Source organism: Microcaecilia unicolor, unplaced genomic scaffold (assembly GCF_901765095.1).
Source record: "Microcaecilia unicolor unplaced genomic scaffold, aMicUni1.1, whole genome shotgun sequence".
NCBI classification, from domain to species: domain Eukaryota; kingdom Metazoa; phylum Chordata; class Amphibia; order Gymnophiona; family Siphonopidae; genus Microcaecilia; species Microcaecilia unicolor.
The window spans coordinates 41,673-63,247 of record NW_021963144.1 but is presented as its reverse complement, the minus strand read 5'-3'; the positions used below and the strand labels follow the sequence as shown (position 1 = coordinate 63,247).

The 21,575-nt window shown below is 43.0% G+C and overlaps 1 long non-coding RNA gene across 1 annotated transcript in view; it reads right to left on the bottom strand.

Moving 5' to 3' along the window:
* Window positions 1-21,575, bottom strand: part of LOC115459003 — a 142,836-nt gene that overhangs the window by 80,565 nt on the left and 40,696 nt on the right. Inside the window, exon 2 of the long non-coding RNA XR_003940187.1 lies at window positions 21,045-21,204. This is a non-coding gene — a long non-coding RNA (uncharacterized LOC115459003). The remainder of the gene's footprint in view (window positions 1-21,044; window positions 21,205-21,575) is intronic.

The window sequence follows — 21,575 nt, the reverse complement described above, 5'->3', positions numbered from 1 at the left end:
GCCCTTTGGTCGTGGGAGGAGCCAGCATTTGTAGTGCACTGGTCCCCCTCACATGCCAGGACAACAACCGGGCACTGCAGTGGACTTCACAAATTGCTCCCAGGTACATAGCTCCCTTACCTTGTGTGCTGAGCCCCCCCCCCCCCCCCAAACCCACTATCCACCACTGTACACCACTACCATAACCCTTACGGGTGAAGGGGGGCACCTAGATGTGGGTACAGTGGGTCTGTGGTGGGTTTTGGAGGGCTCACATTTATCATCTCAAGTGTAACAGGTGGGGGGGGGGGGGATGGGCCTGGGTCCACCTGCCTGAAGTGCACTGCACCCACTAAAACTGCTCCAGGGAACTGCATACTGCTGTGATGGACCTGAGTATGACATTTGAGGCTGGCATAAAATATTTTTAAAGATTTTTTTTTTGAGGGTGAGAGGGGTTTAATGACTACTGGGGGAGTAAGGAGATTCTCTCTGGATTCTCGATTCTCTGTGGAGATCATCTGGTCAGCTCGAGCATCTTTTTGTGCCTTGGTCGTAAAAAAAACAGGACCAGGTACAGTCGTCCAAGTGCTCGTCAGGGACGCCCTTTTTTTCCCCATTAAGGGTCGAGGACATCCATGTGTTAGGCACGCCCAAGTCCCGCCTTTGCTACGCCTCCGACACGCCCCCGGAAACTTTGGCCATCCCTGCGACAGAAAGCAGTTGGGGATGTCCAAAATCGGCTTTTGGTTAAACCGATTTGGGCAACCCTGTGAGAAGGACACCCATCTTACGATTTGTGTTGAAAGATGGCCGTCCTCTTTCGAAAATGAGCCTGCTAGTGCATTTCCAATAGCTTTAATTTCTTACCAATAAGTCAGAATACAGAACATGATCTAACCACATAGTTTAGAAAAAAACCCACAAATAAAAGAAACATATCTTGATCAGCTGCACTCAATACATTTTGGATTTGTGAATGGTTTCTGTTATTTCATGGTTTTATATTCAAAACGTGAAGTAAAGCATTAATTACATACTGTGTGTGGAGCTCAATTTTGTTAGAAGACATACTGAGGCGTATTTTCAAAGCACTTAGACTTACAAAGTTACATAGAGGGGCATTTTCGATATGAAATCTAAGTCCGACTTTGGATGTTTTACAAAAAATGTCCAAAATCTGAATAGGAAAGAAGGTCATTTTCAAAAAAGAAAAACATCTATCTTTTGTTTTCAAAAATACAAGGTTTTGTGATTTGGATGTTTTGTTTTTTGGTCCATTTTCAAACAAAACACGTCCAAGTGCAAAACACACAAAATCAAGCCACTAGAATGTAGGAGGAGCCAGCATTTTTAGTAGATTGGGCCACCTGACATCCCAGGAAAGCAATAGGGCACCCTAGAGGGCACTGCAGTGAACTTCATAAAATGCACCCAGGTACACATCTCACCACTGCTCCCTTATCTTGTCTGCTAAGCCCCCCAAAACCCACTACCTTAACTGTACACCACTACCATAGCCCTTATGGGTGAAGGGGCACCTAGATGTGGGTACAGTGGGTTTCTGGTGAGTTTTGGAGGGCTCACAATTTCCTCCACAAGTGTAACAGGTAGGGCGAGGTATGGGCCTGGGTCCACCTGTCTGCAGTACACTTCACCCAACACCACTAGACTATTCCAGGGACCTGCATGATGTTCTAACAGACTTAACACCTGAGGCTGGCAAGTAATGTTTTTAATCACATTTTTGAGGGGTGGGAGTTAGTGACCACTGGGGCATAGGTGCCGACTCCGTGGGTGCTCGAGCACCCCCAATATTTTAACCCGCAGGAAGTTCCCAGCCAGCCCGACCTGCCTGCCCTCTTCTACCTCAACAGTCCTCTGTCCTCACCTTCCTGCCGCCCAGAATTTAAAACTCATCTTACCTCGGGTCCTGGCAGCAGTGAAAGGCGAGCAGGCTCAGCGTTTCAGCCTTCCCTTCTCTCTCAGCTCTGGTCCCGCCCTCATTTCCTGTTTCCACAAGGGCGGGACCAGAGCTGAGAGAGAAAGGAAGGCTGAAGCGCCGAGCCTGCTTGTCTTTCACTGCTGCCGGGACCCAAGGTAAGATGAGTTTTAAATTCTGGGTGGCAGGAAGGCGAGGACGGAGGACTGTTGTGGGAGAAGAGGTCGGGCTGGGGTTGGAACTGGCACTCAGAGGAGAGAGGGAGGCCTAGAACTCGGAGGAGAGGGGGGCGAAAGAGGAGAGGAGGGGGGAATGCACCACCTGTAAAAAGAAAAAAAAAATGTCAGCACGCCCAATCATTTTGAAAAGTTGGCTCCTATGACTGGGGGAGTAAGGGGAAGTCACCCCTGATTCCCTCCAGTGGTCATCTGGTCATTTAGGACACCTTTTTGTGCCTTATTCATTATAAAAACATGTCTAGCTCCAAACGTCAGTTTTAGTCTTGGACGGTTTTGTTTTGTTCCATTATGGCTGAAAAACGTCTAAGTGTTAGGAACACCCAAATATAACGCTTAACACGCCCCCCCCTTGTGATCTAAATGCACTTCTGACAGACTTTATAGAAAAACGTCTAAAAATTGGTTTTGAAAATACCAATTTGGACTTTTTGTGAGAAAAACATCCAAATGCAGAGTTATACCACTTTTTGGATGTTTTTTCCCTTTTGAAAATGAGCCCAATAGTAACATATGGAACTTTGTAAGTCTAAGTGATTTGAAAATGAGCCCCAAAATTGTGGTATAGTCCATTTTCTATTGTAATGCTGGTGCATGGAGGCGATTAGATTTTGATAACATATACTCCCCTATATGTTTCTCATTCAAATATATTGAGGGCAGTAGAAGGACCACCCTGTTTCTTGGTTTACTGGTGCTATATTTCATAGAGCTCAACTGAAGGAATCTTTCTGGAATTTGGAGGGGAATAGCATTTTTTATAAAGTCATGACTGAATGAGTAAAAACAGCATCTCTGGTTCTTTTATTGCTGAAATTAGCTGTATTTTATTACCATATGCCACTGATTTTCGTACTAACAAGCAGGTGCAGTACGTTTTCTATCTCGTCAGTGCCACATACATGTAATAAAGAATGACAGGAGGATGGGGATAAGGACAGAGTCTGCGGGGGACAGGGCAAGGATGAAACTTTGTCCCTGTGTCATTCTCTAAAAGTTTGAGACTAGCCTTAAATAAGCTGTTCCAACTAGATGAAACAGCATCTATAAAATACTAGTATCAGTATGTAAAAACTTAACACATATTAGACAACTGGGAACGGAATTCAATGATAAAAAATTGCAGAAGCTGTTTTGGATTTCAATGATCAGAAAAGTCAATCTCTATGATAAAACAATATTTACTGAAGAAACACTCATCTAATAATAAAATGATATATATTTAAGCTTTACATTTTTTGTGTAGAGCCTGGAGATTTCAGTGAGGTAGTCACTTCATGGTAGTGTTTATAGTTTTACACAGAAAATGTGTATGGAGAGTACCACATGACGTATAGAGCTATATAGTGAACCGCACCATAGAGGCAAGTCTCACAGATTTAAATGCTCAGCTGCGTTTGCAGTCTATAATGAAATCTCCAGGCTCTACACAAAAAATTTAAAGATTTATATATCTTTTTATTATTAGATGAGTGTTTCTTCAGTAAATATTGTTTTATCATAGAGATTGACTTTTCTGATAGATTAAGATTATCTGTCTCTTTCTGGTGGGGGATTTTTCAATTAGTAGTTGGATTTAAATGAAGCACTATTAAAAGGCATCATTTGTGTCATGTCTGCTGATCAAACTCCCACGATCTGCAAGGGAAGGAAGGAAAGAGAGACATGGATGAAGCTGGAACTGATACAGTAATAGCATTCAGTGAAGGGTTGATGAGGACAAAAAGGGTCATTCATTAGACCACCATTCCCATCCACTGTAGAATGGTGGGGGAGGGAAGTAGTAGACTGGGTAAGGCAGAGGGGTGAATGGGAGTGCTGGAGAGGGAATGAGAGGGAGATGGTAAAGCCAGTAGGGTAAATTAATATAAAGGACTAAAGAGAGAAAAAAGTTGAGAAAAAAATAAAGTGAAAGATTAGTGCCAGACAGATGTAGAGAAGGAAAGGAAGAAGACAAAAGAAGAGATGAAATTGAAAAACCAACCTGGAAAAGAATTTAGGAGAAGACTGACACAAGGAATGTGGAAAACAGACTGGAACCAGCTCAATTAGAAAAATAGAATGCTAAGACAACAAAGGTAGAAAAGAACAAATTATTTAATGCTTTTTAAGGACTGAGATGTGCCTGCTTTGTGAAGTGTACATATTTTTTATTTTTGTATTTTGCAGCGTTCAGGAGAAAATATATTTCTGTTTCTCTTTTACAAGTAATTTCACTGCTTACAGAGTCTGGTTTTCTTGAAGGGATCTCTATTTCAGTTTTTCTGGGCATGTTTTGTATCACATGAGGGGGGAGGGGGGGTCTGTCCACGTTCTGCATGTGTGACTGAGGTGACAGATTCTGCTACCATGTGTAGTGTCTGTGTGTAGAAGTGTGTAACAATCCAGCTTGTTCCAGTTTTACAGTAGCAGGTATACTGGTGCTCTAGGGTCCAGAGTAACATTTATAGCACTGTCTTTTCATGGGTGGGTTAGGGCTGTTGCGTGTTAAGTTTTCTGTATAGGTTTTGAATGACCTTTTCCAAGGTTTTGTGATTTTTTTTTATAAAGTGTCCAGCCCTATTTGAAACCAGGCTCTGGGGCAAACAAAAACCCATCTGTTTTAAGCTGTGCCTAAGGTGATGATCACAATTTGACTATTTTTGTATGGTGAATTGTAAGGGGGATAAAGCACTTAAGCAGCTAAGATAACCACATTAAACACAGTATTATCTGAATATGGTTCATCCTAGATGGGTTAAGTGCTGAATATTACATAGGCTATGTTTTATCCAGCCGCGTATGCATGGACATGGCTTGGCACAGAATATCCGGGAATAAAGCCAGCAACGGTTAGCAAAACACTGACTGCCACCAGCTGAATATCAGGCCCAATATGTCTGCTGGAGAGGGGTTATGTTGCTGATACTGAGATGAAATCAGAATCAGATTTTATTTTGAATGATGAATTCTATGGGGAAATGCTCTAGTTCAGCTCTGCACTCATTGTTGCATGAAGAAGGCTCCTGTTGATGCAGAATATATGTTTGCATTTAACAGTGTGACAATGCAGAACCAGAGATCAGTATTATTTTATATTAGAGTTCTTGGAAACACAATTTAACTCAAATAATTTTTGCTGCATATAATCAATGCTGGCAGTTTTTGTTTTGTTTAGCTTGGAAATATAAATTGTGTTCTTTTTTTCCTAGGGCAACTGCCTAACTAGTGTGTAGAGCAGGGGATCTCTACCCAGCTCTCGGGACACACCTAGTCAGTCAGGTTTTCAGGATACACATAATGAATATGCAGGTGATAGATATGCATAGGAAGCAGGTAGTGCACACAAATCTATCTCATGCATATTCACTGTGGATATCCTGAAAACCTGACTGGCTAGGTGTGTCCCGAGGGCTGGGTAGAGTAGCCTAGTAGTTAGAGCACCAGTTTTGACATCCAGAGGTGGTCGAATTCCACTGCTGCTTCTTGTGATCTTGGGCAAGTCACTTAACTCTCCATTGCCTCAGGTACAAAATTAGATTGTGAGCCCTCCTGGGACAGAGAAATACCCAGTGTACCTGAATGTAACTCACCTTGAGCTACTACTGAAAAAGGTGTGAGCAAAATCTAAATAAATAAAAAAAATAAAAATATCCTGAAAACCTGACTGGGTTGAGAACCACTGGTTTAGAGTGAGGGGACCTCCTCACCCTCCTTCCTGATCAGAGTTTTCAGGGGGCCCCTTCCTTTTGGTTGCCTTGGGGAGTGCTACCCTATTCCTCGCTTCAGGCAGCAGACTGCTTAAGCTTCCCCTAGGGGTAAGTACTGTCTTGTAAGGGGAGGCGGGAGAAAAAAGTGCTGCCTGTGGATGACCCCAGGAAAAAAGTGCTGCCTGTTTTGGGGGGGGGGGGGGGGAGTTATTTTAAGGAGGGAGAAAAAGCTGCGATTTGGAGAAGGAGAAAAAGGGAGGGTACTGATGTCAGGCCTAGGGAAGGGGGAGAAAGAAAGTACATTTTCCCCGTGTTAATTCATGAGAATGGGGGGGCAAAATGAGAGAAATTTTCCATGGTACTGGCTCACTTCAGTTAAATATATATATATATATATATATATCTTCATTGTTTTTGATATGCATTTTAGTCTGGTGCGTGTGTGTGTTTGTTGTTTTTAAATAGCCAAAATAAATATGTATGAGATGTATATGTGCAAATTATTATGCTAATGTGCAAAGCCAAACCCTCCCCCCCTCAAATGAAAATCAAACTACGCCCATGGCTCAATATGAAGATTCAATTTTGGGAGCAATTATTCTTTTTCTCCTATGAGGAGTTTTTCTATTGCTCCTTTTTTCTGGATGGTTGCTGTAGATACATGCCTCCCCTGGCAGCTGAGGTTTCATTTTGTTTAAATTATGTATGAATAGTTTAATGTTGAGAATGGCTAGCAGCTTCAATACTCTAATACCCCCAACTACTGGAAATCCTAAAAAGGACCAGACTGAAAATTATCACTGTCAACTGCTGAGCAAGTTGTAAATAGGAACATTGTTTGAAATGCCTATATGCAAATGCCAGAAGCTAAGAAATAAGATGGGAGAGTTAGAATATATTGCAGTAAATGAAAATGTAATAAGAATCTCTAAGATCTGGTGGAAGGAGGATAACCAATGGGACACTGTCATACCAGGGTAGAAATTCTATCGCAGTGACAGGGTGGATTGAATTGGTGGAGGGGTAGCATTATATATTAAGGAAAGCCTTAAATCAAATACAGTGAAACCTTGGTTTTCGTTGACTTCGGATTTCGTCGGTTTCGGTTATCGTCGTTTTTTTCGCGAAAATTTCGTCTCGGTTTTCGTCGATCGCCTCGGATTTCATCGGCGTGACCAGCCGGCTAATCTTGCGTTCTCACGTGTCGTTCTTCTGGGGCGTTGTTTCCGGTTGTGGGATCACACTGCTGTTGTTTTCGGACCCAAATTTTGTCGTTTTGCCACAATACTACTGCTGCTGCTGGTTGGGTGCCTGTATCAAAGTCCCTGCTGGTTTTTGGACCCAAATTTTGTCGTTTTGCCACACTACTACTGCTGCTGCTGGTTGGGTGCCTGTATCAAAGTCCCTGCAGGTATTAGGACCCAAATTTCGTTGTTTTGCCACACTACTGCTGCTGCTGGTTGAGTGCCTGTATCAAAGTCCCTGCTGGTTTTTGGACCCAAATTTTGTCGTTTTGCCACACTACTGCTGCTGCTGGTTGAGTGCCTGTATCAAAGTCCCTGCTGGTTTTTGGACCCAAATTTTGTCGTTTTGCCACACTACTACTGCTGCTGCTGGTTGGGTGCCTGTATCAAAGTCCCTGCAGGTATTAGGACCCAAATTTCGTTGTTTTGCCACACTAGTGCTGCTGCTGGTTGAGTGCCTGTATCAAAGTCCCTGCAGGTATTAGGACCCAAATTTCGTCGTTTTGCCACACTACTACTACAGCTGGTTGAGTGCCTGTATCAAAGTCCCTGCTCTCATCATGGGACCCAAAAAAGTTTCTAAGGGCAGCAGTCCTTCAAAGAAGAAGGACAGGAACACGATTGAGTTGAAGAAGGAAATCATTGAAAAATACGAGAGTGGCATTAAGACTGCTGAAATTGCCCGCATGTACGGGAAGTCACCATCCACGATAAGTTTAATCGTTGCAAAAAAGGAAGCAATAAAGGAGGCAAAAGTAGCAAAAGGTGTGAATGCGATAACAAAACAGAGATCACAAACAACTGAAGATGTGGAAGTTATTATTAATTTGGATCAATCAAAAACAGATGGCGATTCTGTTTCTGAGGCCATCATATGTGAAAAGGCCAGACTGCTGTATGCCGATCTCATAAAGAAAATGCCCGGGACGAGTGCTACTTCACTAAGTGATTTTAAGGCCAGCAGAAGTTGGTTTGAAAAATTCAAGCGGTGCATTGGCATACACAATGTTACTAGGCACGGAGAAGCTGCAAGTTCGGACAAGTCTGGTGCCGAAAAATTTGTGTCTGAATTCAAAGATTACGTAGAGGCTGAAGGATTCATCCCCCAACAAGTCTTCAACTGTGATGAAACTGGCCTGTTTTGGAAGAAAATGCCAAAGAGAACGTTCATTACACAGGAGGAAATGGCACTGCCAGGACATAAGCCTATGAAAGATAGGCTTACTCTTCTGTTGTGTGGTAATGCTAGTGGTGATTGTAAAGTGAAGCCCTTACTGGTGTACCATTCAGAAACTCCTAGAGTATTTAGCAAAAACAATGTGATCAAAAGTAAACTGTGTGTGATGTGGAGAGCAAACAAGAAAGCATGGGTCACGAGGGCAATTTTCATTGAGTGGATGAATGAAGTGTTTGGCCCGAGTGTTAAAAATACCTCCAGGAAAATCATTTGCCCCTTAAGTGCCTCCTGTTAACGGATAATGCTCCTGCACATCCTCCAGGTTTGGAAGATGCACTGTTGGAGCAGTTCAGTTTTATCACTGTGAAGTTCTTGCTCCCTAATACCACACCACTCATCCAGCCCATGGACTAGAATGTCATTTCCAATTTCAAGAAACTGTACACAAAAGCATTGTTTCAAAAGTGCTTTGAGGTGACATCAGATACAGAATTGTCCTTAAGAGAGTTCTGGAAAAACCATTTCAACATTCTCAACTGCATCAGCCTCATAGATAAGGCTTGGCAGGGAGTGACATCCAGGACGATAAACTGTGGATGGAAAAAATTATGGCCAGGATGTGTGCATGAGAGAGATTTAGAAGGCTTAGATCATTCATCTGATGACCCTACTCATGTTGTGCAGTCAATTGTTCATTTAGGTAATTCCATGGGTTTGGAGGTGAGTGGTGAGGATGTGGAAGAGTTAATGGATGACCACAGAGAAGAACTCACCACTGAAGAGCTGCAAGACCTTCAACTAGAAGTGCAACAGACGGTAGATGAAGAAGTTGCTTCAGATAATGAGGAAGAAACAGTAGAGAATGTGCCTTCTTCAGAGATTAAGGACATCCTCTCCATGTGGAGTAAAGTACAGGTGTTTGTGGAGAAAAATCACCCAGACAAGGCTGTTGCAAGCCGTGTCTGCAACTTGTTCAATGATAATGTGTTGCCCCATTTTAGGCAAATCTTAAAGAGGCGACAGAAACAAACCTCTTTGGATACGTTTCTTGTGCGGCATGGGTCCACAGACTCTGAAGCTGGTCCTAGTGGCAAAAGAACAAGATGGGAAGTGACCCCCCCAGAAGCTGGTCCTAGTAGCAAAAGAACAAGAAGGGAAGTGACCCCCCCAGATAGTGTCCTTATGGAGGGGGATCCCCCTTACAAACAATAATCTCTGCTCCTCTCTCTCCATCTTCCATACACCAAGAAGAGTCTTCAGAAAGGTAAATGCCATGTTAAATGTTCATTTATTCTATACACTAGTCTTTTTTATTCATTTAAAAGAAAAATTGCTTGTTGCCTCGGTTTTCGTCGATAGTTTTCGGACAAATTATCGACGAAAACCAAGGTTTCACTGTAGACTAAACATTCTGCAGGATACGAAACACATCTTGGAATAACTATGGATAGAAATTCCATGTGTAAAGGGGAAAAGGATAGTGATAGAAGTGTACTACCGCCCACCTGGCCAAGATAAATAGACAGATGTAGAAATGTTATCAGAAGTTAGGGAGGCTAACAAACTGGGGAACACAATAATAATGGGTGATTTCAATTACACTGATATTGACTGGGTAAATGTAACATCAAGGCACACTAGGGAGATAAAATTCCTTGATGAAATCAAGGATTGCTTTATGGAGCAGCTGGTTCAAGAACCAACAAGATGGGGAACAATTCTAGACCTAGTCCTTAGTGGCACACATGATCTGGTGCAGGAGGTAAGGTGATGGGCCACATGATAACAGTGATCATAACATGATCAGATTTGACATACGCTCTGGAGAAAGTACATACAGGAAATACAATATGTTAGCATTTAACTTTCAAAAATAAGATTATGATAAAATGAGAAGAATGGTCAACAAAAAAAAAAAACAACAACAAACTTAGAGAAAAAGCTGCAAAGGTCAAAAATTTACATCAGGCATGGATGCTGTTCAAAAATACTATCCTGGAAGCTCAACCAAACATATTCCATGCATTAAAAAGAAGAAGAAAGGCCAAATGAAAGCCAGCACTGTTAAAAAGTGAGGTGAAGGAATTTATTAGAGCTACAAGAAAATCCTTCAGAAAACAGAAGAAGGGTCTATTATGGGATCCAAGATGGCGCCTTGACGACTTACAGCACCGGCAGCGCCTGGATCTTATCCTGAGTCATTCGTTGAAGCGGCTCCTTGCGCCTCAGTTACGGGGAAGAGGAGAGGGAAGGTGCAGGTGTTTCCCTCGACTTCCACTGCGACCCAGGCTCTGACGCAGACGACCTTCGAAAGATTAGGAATTTCAGCAGAACCCATACAGGCGTCTTCTCCCTCTGTCGGAACTGACGCTTTGGCGTCAGTATGCAGTGTAGACGGGGCTTCTCTAAGCCCTGTTCTACGAGCGGCACCATCACAGCCAGGAAGTAATGCAGCTATGGTTGGTCCTGACCCCGGCTGTGAAGAACCGGGTAAACAGGGAAAGCATGCTTCCATAGCAGCGGAGCATTTGATTTTTGGTCAGGAGATAATACAGAATGCAGCACAAACTTTACCTCAACAAACAGTGAGTACTCTTTACCGGATCTCTAGTTCAGTTACTCCTGATGTATTATCCGGGTTTTTGTGAACCCTACCGTTGTGACATTGGAGTCACTTTGGGACCTTACATCTGATATGCATTCTTCTTTAAAAAAATTTGATTTTGAAAAATACTAAGGATATAAAATCTTTATCTGAAGCTGCTCTTCTCCAAGCACAGGAAACAGCCTAGCAGTCTTCTAAAATAAATTCTCTAGAGACTAAAATTCAGACTTTGGAATCGTTGGGTATAATTTCAATTAAGGATAAGAATTTTACACATTGTTGGATGGAATACTTGGAAAATCAAGTTAGGAGACATAATTTAAGACTGCTCAACTTTCCCAGGTTGCCTTTAATTTCACCTGTAGACATGGTTAAGAAATATCTAATTGAAATCCTGGGGATATCAGGTGATTCACTACCACCTATAACGCAAGCCCTACTGGTCTCAGAGAAATTTCATGGTGAGCCCTTTCAAGGTCAAGCTGGAGATGGCATGAACCTCACATCCTTTTTGGAAACATCATTGGAAGTAATTACACAGAGAACTACTATGGTGGTAACTTCTGCATTGGAGATGGAGCGCAATGCTGTTTTGAAACTTTCATTTAGACATTTAGATACGCAGTTCCTTGGTTCTAAAGTTACAATATTTCCTGATCTTTTGAAAGAAACACAGAAAAGACGTAAGGCCTTTTTGGCCTTTCGACCAAGGACTTTGGCCCTGGGAGCCAATTTTATGTTGAAATTTCCTTGCTTATGCTTTGTGTTATTTCAGGGTAAACAGTTTCAAGTTTTTGAACCCAAGCAACTAGAGGACTTTCTTGTAGCTAAAGAAGGAATACATGTCATTGTATAGTCTCATGTGCAAACTGTAGCGACAGGCTGGGGAGTGGTTTATGGGTATGTGATAATCGAGTGATATACTTTTTCTTTATTTTTTTTTCCTTACTTTTTCTTAAATTCTTGGATCCTACAAAGCATATTGTGGATGAAAGTGTATCTCTTTCTTTTTTATATTACTATATGTAATCGTATTAATTTTCAATTTCTGTTTTATCTCATTCTTTTTTGGGGATATATTGGTTAAAAATGAATAATTAAAAAAAAAAAGAAAACAGAAAAAGGATCTGACTAAAAATAACAGGAAACAGCATAAGGAATGGCAAGCCAAATGAAGAATGCTCTATTAAGGAAGGCAAAGTGAGACTTTAAAAAGAAGATTGCATTGGAGGCAAAAATGCATAGTAAAAACTTTTTTCGTACATTAGAAGCAAGAAGCCAGTAATAGAATCATTTGGTCTGCTAGATGACTGTGGGGTAAAAGGGACACTCAGGGAAGACAACGCCATAGCAGAAAGTTTAAATGAATTCTTTGCTTCAGTCTTCACCGAAATGGAATTCAATGCTGACGAGTTAGAGAAACTGAAACAAATCTCTGTAAACCTGGAAGATGTTAATGTGGCAATCTGATTAAAGAGCAGCAAATCGCCTGGACCGAATGGTATCCATCCCAGAGTCCTGATAGAAATTGTTAGTAATATGTAATTTATCTTTAAAATTAAGCATTGTACTGGAAGTTTGGAGAGTGGCCAATGTAATGGCAATTTTTTTAAAAGGGTTCCAGAGGTAATCCGGAAAATTATAGACTACTGAGCCTGTCATCGGTGCCAGGCAAAATGGTAGAGACTATTATAAAGAATAAAATTACAGAGCACATACATAAGCATGGATTAATGAAACAAAGCCAACATGGATTGCCTCACCAATCTACTACATTTCTTTCAAGGGGTAAATAGACATGTGGATAAAGGTGAGTCAGTAGATATCGTGCATCTGGATTTTCAAAAGGCATTTGACAAAGTACCTCATGAATGTCTCCTGAGGAAAGTCATGGGATAGCAGGTAATGCCCTACTGTGGATTAAAAACTGGATAAAAAAATAGAAAATAGAGAGTAGGGATAAATGGTCAATATTCTCAGTGAAGAAGGTTTGATAGTGGGGTTCCCCAGGTGTCTGTGCTGGGACTGCTGCTTTTTAACATTTTTATAAATAATCTAGAAATGAGAATAGCTTTTTTTTTTTTTTTTTTTACTTTGCTCACAACGTTTTCCAGTAGTACACTGGGTATTTCCCTGTCCCTGGAGGGCTCACAGTCTAAATTTGTACCTGAGGCAATGGAGGGTTAAGTGACTTGCCCAAGATCACAAGGAGCAGCAGTGGGATTTCAACCGGGCACCTCTGGATGTTAAGACCGCCACTCTAACCACTAGGCCACTCCTCCACTAGTGAGGCAGTTAAATTTGCCAATGACACAATGTTATTCAAAGTTGTTAAATCGGAAAAGGATTCTGAAAAATTGCAAGAGGACCTTACAAAACTGGAAGACTGGGTATTCAAATGGCAGATGATGTTTAAAGTGAACAAGTGCAAAGTGATTCATGTGGAACCATAGCTATGTGATGCAAGGTTCCACATTAGGCGTCACCGTCCAGGAAAAGGACCTAGGTGTCATCGCTAATGATACGTTGAAATCCTCTGCTGTGTGCTAAGGAAGCTAAGGAAGCAAATAGAATGTTAGGAATTATTAGGAAAGGATAAAAAACAAAAAATAAGGATGTTATAATGCCTTTCTATTGCTCCATGGTGCCACCGCACCTTGAATACTGTGTGCAATTCTGGTCACTGAATCTCAAAAAAAGAATATAGCAGAATTAGAAAAGATACAGAGAATGGAGACAAAAACGATAAAGGAGATGGGATGACATCCCTATGAGGAAAGGCTAAAGTGGCTAGGGCTCTTCATCTTGGGGAAGACACATCTGAGGGGAAATATGATAAAGGATATTGGGCTTGACAGACCGTCATATCTCAATATGGCAACACATATGTTATGTCATCAGTACTGTGAAAAATAAATAACATTTTGAGTCTCATAAACCTAAATAATATGTCAGAGAAAAGAAGGCCATTTCAGTTAATGCAAGAACTCATATGAATGAAAGTTTATATTGTTCTATCCAGTGAAGATGAAAGTTACTGTGAATAACAAGACTACAACATCTGGGAATGCAAAAGAGCTATAAAACCACATCAACTGTCTTTCAGAAACAGAATAGAAACTTTGATTTGTGTGTGCAGGAGGAAAGAAATAGAGAACAGCAAAGTAGAAGTTAGACCTTACCTGCTAATTTGCTTTCCTTTAATCCCTCCGGACCGGACCAGGATTGGACTGATGGGTTGTGTACGCCTACCAGCAAGTGGAGACTGAGAAAATTCTGATACTAGAGAGCCAATGAGAGCCCTTGCCGTATGACCCTAGCCTCAGTATTTGACTAACAAAGCAGGAAAGAAAGAAAGACCACCCTTCTGTGCCCCGTGGAATCAAAGCAGCCAACAAAGCACTCGTTAAATGTGCTTAAGTAACGGCCATGCCGTGTATTAGAGCTCACCAGCTACTCTTACCAGAGAAGTGGTATGGCCCACTTAAAATCTTATATATATAAGCATTTTTTTTAAACTACAAACTTGCAAAACAACTCCGTCTCTGCTAAACGAACTAACTGACTTTCAAACAGAAGAAAAAAACCTGAAGAGTTGAAAGAACTTGGGAGGGACCTGGTCTGGTCCGGTGGGATTAAAGGAAAGCAAATTAGCAGGTAAGGTCTAATTTCTACTTCCTTAGCATCCCTCTGGACCGGACCAGGATTGGACTGATGAAAAGTAAACAAAGCAGTAGTCCTACGGAAGGGACCCCAGCAAACCCGTTGTGAGTACTCGAGATGCAAAGACACCCTCCTGCCTGCACTGTACATCAAGTCTGTAATGTTTAGAAAAAGAATGAAGAGAGGACCTTACAAATATCCACTGGAGGTACCAAGAAACACTCCACCCAAGAAGCTGCCTGCCCCCTCGTGGAGTGAGTTTTAACACTGTCTGGGACCGCTCTACCCGCAAGAATGTAAGAAAAAAGCTATCATTTCTTTAATCCATCGAGACAACGTGGGCTTAGAAGTGGCCAACCCCTTACGTCGACCAGCAACAAGAACAAAAAGACGATCCGTGCGACGAAAGTCCTTAGTAACTGCGAGATAGCGATTAAGCACTCTCTTAACATCCAAAGTACGCAACTTCCTCTGCTCTTCCGAGCCTGAGGAGGATCCCAAAATCGGAAGAAAAACCGATTGAGAAAGATGAAAACTAGAAACCACCTTAGGCAGGAAAGAAGGAATCGGACGTAGAACCACTCGCTCCTTAGAAAATTCCAAAAATGGAGATCTGCAGGAAAAAGCTTACAACTCCGAGACTCTCCTTGCTGAAGCAATGGCCACTAAAAACACCACTTTAAGAGTCAAATCCTGAAGAGAACAAGCAGACAACAGCTCAAAGGAGGACCAGTCAGAGCCGAAAGCACAATATTGAGATCCCAAGATGGAAAAATCAATCTGCCTGGAGGGCGAAGAAGACTAACTCCCTTCAAAAAATGGACGACATCGGGAAGACTAGCTAAGTTCTTACCTCGAATCCAACCTCTGAAACAGGAATGGGCCGCCACCTGTACCTTCAGAGTAGAGAGAGACAAACTTTTACCAAATCCCCGTTGCAGAAAATCCAACATCTGTGCTACAGAAGCCCGAAAAGGAGAAATATCAGCCTCTTCACACCAAGCTTCAAAAATCCTCCAAGTGCGGGTATAATTTAGCGAGGTGGAGACTGCAACATGGTAGCAATTACTGGAGTCGAATAACCTCTTTTAGTTAATCAAGCTCGTTCAACAGCTAAGCCGTAAGACAAAATCGAGCTGGGTCTGGATGCAGGATTGGGCCTTGTAACAGTAGGGATTTGTGTACCGGAAGACGAAGAGGATCCGCCGACCGAAGACGCTGAAGGTCCGCGTACCAAGGACGTTGAGGCCAGTCTGGATCCACCAGAACTACCGTACCCCCGTGCTCTCTGATCTACTGCAGGAGGCGACCTAAGAGAGGCCACGGAGGAAACGCGTAAAGGAGACCAGAAGACAACGTCTGCAAGAGGGCGTCTATTCCCGCAGCTTTTGCGTCCCTTCGGCGACTGAAGAATCGAGGAACCTTTGAATTGAGGCTGGAGGCGAACAGATCTAAGACTGGAGTGCCCCACTGTGCTACTATTAAATGAAATGCTCGATCGCTTGAGAAACCATTCTCCTGGATCGAGAGTGTGTCGACTGAAAAAATCTGCCTGAATGTTTTCGACTCCTGCCACATGGGAGGCTGAAATGGCGCAGAGGTGAACTTCTGCCCACGCCATGAGCCTCGCCATCTCTTGACTCAAAAGACAACTCTTCATTCCTTCCTGGCAGTTGACATAAGCCACTGCCGTGGCACTGTTCAAGAGAACTCGCACCGCCTTGCCCGTCAGGAGGGAACGAAACTCCTGCAGAGCCAACCGAATAGCTCTGGTCTCCAAAAACTTGATGGATTTGGACGCCTCCAGAGGAGACCAGAGTCCCTGGGTCCATCTGTCCAAGCAATGGGCTCCCCAGCCTGAAGACTGGCATCTGTCGTTAAGACTACCCACTGAGGAGATTCCAGCGGCATTCCTGTGGTAAGAGTCCTTGTCCGCAGCCCCAGAAGAGAGTGCTGTGCTCCTGGGACCGCAGAGGTAACCTCATCTGAAGAGAGTCCGTCTGAGAGGACCACCGGGACAGCAGAGACAATTGGAGAGATCTCATGTGAGCCCTGGCCCAGGGAACTACCTCTATAGCCGCTGCCATGGACCCCAGAACCTGAAGATAATCTTGAGCACAAAGGTCGCGTCTGTGAAGTAAGTTTAGAATCTGAGACCATAGTTTGAGAATTCTGTCCTGGGAAAGAAAAACTCACCCCCGAGCCGTGTCGAAGATGACCCCTAAATACTCTGGAGACTGAGAAGGAACCAGACGACTCTTGGCTACATTTACCACCCAACCTAGAGACTGCAAAAAATTCACTACTCGATCTGTAACCTGGCGACTCTCTTGATAAGATTTTGCCCTGATTAACCAGTCATCTAGGTACGGGGTGGACAAGGATTCTGTTTCATGAGAGCCGCAGCCACCACGACCATAACTTTGGTGAAAGTGAGCGGAGCTGTCGCGAGGCCAAAGGGGAGAGCTCGAAACTGGAAAAGACAACCTAGAATCGCACACCGCAAAACCTTGTGGTGAGCAGGCTGAATAGGAATATATAAATAAGCCTCTGTGAGATCTAAGGCCATCAGAAACTCTCCAGCCCGGACTGTCACTATTACTGATCGCAGAGTCTCCATTCAAAAACTTGTGACCCTGAGAGCCGATTGACAGCTTTGAGATCCAAAATAGGACGAAAGGAACCCTCCTTCTTGGGTACTACAAAGTAAATGGATTAACGACCCTGTCTGTACTGGGAAGAAGGGACTGGACAAATTGCCTGAAGATCTAAGACCCTTTGTAGAGTCTCCTGAACCGAGCCCGCCTTTACATGAGAGCGACAGGGAGATTCCAGAAAGACGTATGAAAGAGGCCTTGCGAATTCTAAGGCATAACCTTTGCGAATAAATTCCAAGACCCACTGATCGGAAGTAAGGTGGACCCACCTCTGATAAAACTGAGAAAGCCGACCTCCTACAGGAACCAGAGGAGAGGCACGTGCACCTTCATTGGGAAGGATGGGAGGGGGATCGAAAACCAGCTCCTGAGACTCTACCTCCTCTGCGGAAACCCCAAAAGGACTGAGTCCTACTGAAAAACCGAGATCTCTGAAACTGAGCTCCTCTATCAGTTTGAAACCTACAGAAATTTCTTACCCTACCACGACCAAACAAAGAACCCCGACTATACAGACAAGGCCTATCCTCTGGAAGGCGAGGTACCCCAAGGAATGCACCAATTTATCCAAGTCCTCTCCAAACAAGAAAGATCCTCTGAAAGGGAACTTACTCAACTTGGACATGGAGGCAGCATCTGCCGACCAACCTCGCAACCAAAGAGATGGGCGAGCTGCTACACCCAATGCCAAGGATTTAGACGATGCTCTGAGAAGGTCATACAAGGCATCTGCCAAAAAAGCTGATCTGGTCTCAATTTTAGCCACTTCTACATCTACAGCTGAAAGATCATCCAAAGATATAAGACTCTCTCCGCCCAGGGAAAATAGGCTCTGGCCACCAAAGAACCGCAAATAGCCGCCTGTACCGCCAAAGAAGAGACATCAAAACTATTCCTAAGGAGAGAGTCCAACCTCCTGTCCTGTACATCCCGAAGAGCTGTTCCCCCATCCACCGGAACCGTATTACGCTTAGTAACCGCCGATACCATCGCATCGACTAATGGAATCTTAAGAAGAGCTCTGTCCACATCCGGCACTGGGTAAAGACGGGACCATGGACCTAGCCGGTCAAAAGGCAGAGTTAGGAACTTCCCACTGAGCCTTAATAACGTCCCAAATGTCCTGATGCATGGGAAAAGTTTTTGCTGAACTTCTGGAGCCTTTAACCAACAAGTCAAACTTACAAACCTCTGTAGTCGGGAGCTGCTCCTAAAAATGCAGAATGGAAGAAACCAAAGAAATAAGCTCCTGCAAATCCTCTTTATGAAATACTCTAGCAACCGAAGGATCTTCTCCTTGAGGAAAAGGTAGCGCCTCAGAATCACCAGGAGACTGATCTTCCCAAAAATCATCTACTAAACCCTCCTCTTCTTCTAAGAAGGGCAAATCTTGATCCTGGTCAGAGAAGTCTTCTGCCTGTGAAGAACAGACTCTAAGCTTCTTTGCAGGAGGAGCAAGTTTAGAAGACTCCCTTGAAGGCCCTACTACAAAACCAGCCTGCTTCAACAAAAAGGCCTGGTACATCTGGAGGACAAACTCAGGAGGAAAACCCCCCTCCTGAGTCCCTCCCGATAGCACCAGGGACCCTGCCTCAGTGTCCCCTAGAACTCCCAAGGACTGAGTAGAAGATACCTCACGCGAAGGACCTGCCGGTGCTGCAGTCAAAATGGCAGCCTTTCGTGCCAATTTCTGGGCACCAGAATCAAGAGCAGCAGCAGAAGGCTCCGAGACTGCAATGGACCGTGATGTCGAAGCAGCCGGCAAAACCACCGAAGAGACCCTGCTGAATCTTCAATCGCCGTACAAAATTTGCATGTACTGGCAGCGCCTACACCGCGGCGCTGACACACTGTACATCTCTTCAATTTCTCCGCCATAGCGGAGCTGAGAGGAAACGCGACTCAAGCCTTTTTTTTTTAAACAGAGCGCCGCCGAAACTAAAATCGGGACTGTAGTAAAAAAACTTCCCCGAGAAGCCAAATAAAACTCCCAGCTGCTCGTTAAACCTTGGGGCAGCAAAACAGTCAATTTTTTTTAAAGAAAGAACCAAACAGCTGATCATTGTATAGGGAAGTCCCGTTCTTTTTACAACAAACACGGCTGCCTCTCCCAAAGGCAAACATCTTTCATCCGAAAGGGTAGCCCTTCCCAAGGGAATGAATGGAGATGGGGAGGAAGGGGGGAGGGACTCGGAAACACCCGAGTATAACACCCCAGAGGCTAAAAATACAAATAAATTTCTGTCAAGCCTCCAAACAGATTCCCCTGACACAGAAAGAAAATAAATTAAAACACTTTAGTCTACCTAGAAGAAAAGTAGATAAGAAAAGAGAGATGGGCTCGCCTCCTATCTGCTGGAGACTAAGAAAATACTGGGGCTAGGGTCATATGGCAAGGGCTCTCATTGGCTCTCTAGTTATCAGAATTTTCTCAGTCTCCACCTGCTGGTAGGCGTACACAACCCATCAGTCCAATCCTGGTCCGGTCCGGAGGGATGCTAAGGAAGTGAGACTGAGTTTTATGTGCTATCCCCTGGATTCTATATTTCACAACTTACATTGCACGTGAAAATCCAGTTGAATTTAGGATTTGCGCATGCAACTTAATTAGCTAACAAGCCAATCAGTGCTGATAATTGCCAATTAACAAGCAACACACTAATTGGCATTAATTAGAATTTACGCGCACAACTGTCTAAGTGTATTCTGTAAAGTAATACATGTAAATTCTAAGGCGCAAAGCAGAAAAGGGGACATGACCACGGGCATTTCTAAAAACGATATGGCTATTATAGAATACACCTGGTCCGCGCCTGACTTAGGCATCGGCATTTACACCAAATTTTACTTGGCATAACTACCAGTGACTAAATTTAGACACGTGGACGAGCACTAGGCATATTCTATCCATCGACCCTAAATTTAGGTGTACTTTATAAAATACGCCCAGGCGTATTTCTTTTCTGTGCCAAAATTTTAGGCGTGATATAAAGAAACTAGCCCTATATGCCTAAGAGACCACATGCTGATTTTTGATTGGCAATATTATAAAATACACAAAAAGAATAGGTAAGATTCTTGATTACAACTGGACTGTAGAAATCTGTGAGCACTTGAGACACATAGAATTATTGAAAGTTTGGTTCATATGAAGCTTAAACTGTTTGAGAACTTCAGGATGTCTGCAAGCATATTTGTTACTGGGGAGAAGAGGAACGGACCAAGGAATCAGAACAGGAAGGAGGTGGCATCATTCTGGATTTTGTATCATATACAAACCCTCACTAATCTTTTGCCTTTCCGATATGCGATCAAGAAGAATAACTGGCATTATATGGCACCTCAGAGAGCTGTGATCTCCATCCCATGGATGCTGGGGAGCGAAATCTACCTGCCCTGACTCCAAAGAGCATGGCATCTGACTATTCTCCCCTCTATGAGCACCATTTAGTGCTGGAAAACAGTTTCAGCGTTTGCCTGGTAGTGCCTATCTAAAGATACTGGGAGAGCACAGCCCACTTTTTTGTTTGTTTTATGGCAATAAGACTACTGTACATTATGCACAGTCGAATGTAGAGCATGTATGCATTAATGTCTCCAGGGATCAACTAAACGTGCTTGTTAGAGCCTTATAGTACTCAGTTCGACATGAATGCTAGAAGTGATTTTGGACATGGTAGGGAAAAAGGTAAGGATCAACTGAACATACTGAACATCTAAAATGAGCTTTTCTTTATTATTAATATTTGATTGTAGCAATTTTTCTTTGTAAACTGCATTGTAACCATTTTACTAGCATTTTGAATTATATCAAGCCTTGGCAAATAAGAGAAATAAATAAATAAACCTTACCTTGTCGGTTTTAAGTTTTGTGTGTTTTTTGGAGTCAGAATCAGTTTCAGTATCTGACTTGGAGTCTGAAGAACCATCTTCTGAACTAGCTTCGGAATCTGATGAGCTAGAACTTTTACGCTTTTTGGGGACCACACCTGTTCTCCTTTCTTCATCAGTGCTGTGGCACACAAATAAAAATGTTATGTTAAGACTATTCTTTTACCCACAAAGACGCTGATATATGGCTTGAAAAAGTAGGCTTCGCAATCCTTAGTAATCATAATACTGATACACCTATTTATAAGGCTCTCCTCAAGAAATTATTTCTATAAATTATATGCCCAACGTATAGATATACAGACAAAAAAGCACTGGGCCTTCAAGACTGGGACAATAGGGGTTCTTTATAGGCTGATGACCTGACACGGGCCGTGTTTCGGCGTTAAATGACGCCTGCCTCAGGGGTCAAAGTTTGGTTCTGCAATATGCATGTTGTACAAGTTCAATGCCCCAAAAGTTGGAAAATTGTTTGTACATCGCTGCAATGCG